At 33.8% G+C, this 1253-nt stretch overlaps 1 pseudogene; it reads left to right on the top strand.

Moving 5' to 3' along the window:
* Nucleotides 1-217: 217 nt before the first annotated feature.
* On the top strand, nucleotides 218-1245 carry LOC111385871 (annotated as a pseudogene).
* Nucleotides 1246-1253: the final 8 nt, after the last annotated feature.

Genomic DNA, 1253 nt, shown 5'->3' with positions numbered 1-1253 from the left:
ATATAAAATATGTACATTGTATGTGGTAAGAAAAATCAAAAGACACTAATCAAAGTATTATTTGAATTTAGGGAAGCTCAAAAATTTTAGTGGAACTTAATGTCTCTAAAAACTAAGTTCATGTACATAGCAAATGAAAAGGTTTAGTCTTTACCTGTAAAAGCTAGATGCTTGGAAGACATATTTCAAGCACATACAATATTTTGTTTCCCCTCCAATGTCTTCTTATCATTTGAAAGGAGTAAAAAAATCATCTTTAACTGATAAAATGAGGAGTGCAATATGTGAGTATAAGAAAGAGAATCCAACTATTAGCCAAAAAGATATGCAAGCATGGGTGCAACAAAAGTTTGATTTGACTATTAGTCAATAAAAAATATCGAACACTCTCAAAAGGGTGTCGAAATATTTGTCAAATGAGATGAAAAATAGCAATGTTAAAAGGTACAAATCGGCAAAATACCCTGATTTAGAGAAAGTTTTGTATGAGTGGTTTCTTCAAAGGCAAGATAAGTGAACATGTCTGGAGAAATTATCCAAGGAAAAGCAAAAGAGCTTTTGCAAAAAATGTATGGTAAAACTAATCCAGAATTTAGCTTTTCTAGTGGATGGTTAGAACGTTTCAAGGTAAGATATGGAATCAAATCTTACCGACGTTTTGGTGAAAGTGGTTCAATTATTATGGAGAACATTAAAAATGCTTTACCTGGAATACGATCAAAACTAGACCAGTTTCAGTTGAAGAATATTTACAATATGGATGAAACTGAATTATTTTACCGATTGAAAGCTGATCATTCACTTGCTACCAAGCAGCTCGAAGGACGCAAAAAAGATAAGGAGAAAATTACTGTTGTTGTTTGTTGCAATGGTGATGGATCTGACAAAGTACCACTTTAGGTTATTGGCAAGTATGCAAATCCTCGATGCTTTAAAAATGTGAACATGAACAATCTTAATTGCAAGTATCGATCCAACAAGAAAGCTCGGATGACTGGCTTGCTTTTTCAGGATTTTGTTGGTTGGTTTGATAAGAGAATGAATGGCAGGAAGGTTCTCTTAATAGTAGACAATTGCCCAATTCATCCAAAGGTAGTTGAAGGCTTGAGAAATGTAGAGTTAATTTTCTTACCTCCTAACACAACGTTTAAGATTCAACCATGTGATGCCGGGATTATTCGAGCATTCAAAGCTCATTATCATCGTCGTTTTTATTCTAGCATCTTACAAGGCCTTGAGGTTGAAGCACCAAA

Source organism: Olea europaea, unplaced genomic scaffold (assembly GCF_002742605.1).
Source record: "Olea europaea var. sylvestris unplaced genomic scaffold, O_europaea_v1 scaffold33182, whole genome shotgun sequence".
In the NCBI taxonomy this organism is placed as follows: domain Eukaryota; kingdom Viridiplantae; phylum Streptophyta; class Magnoliopsida; order Lamiales; family Oleaceae; genus Olea; species Olea europaea.
The sequence above is the reverse complement of the archived record's forward strand: the minus strand, read 5'-3'. Positions and strand labels throughout refer to the sequence as shown.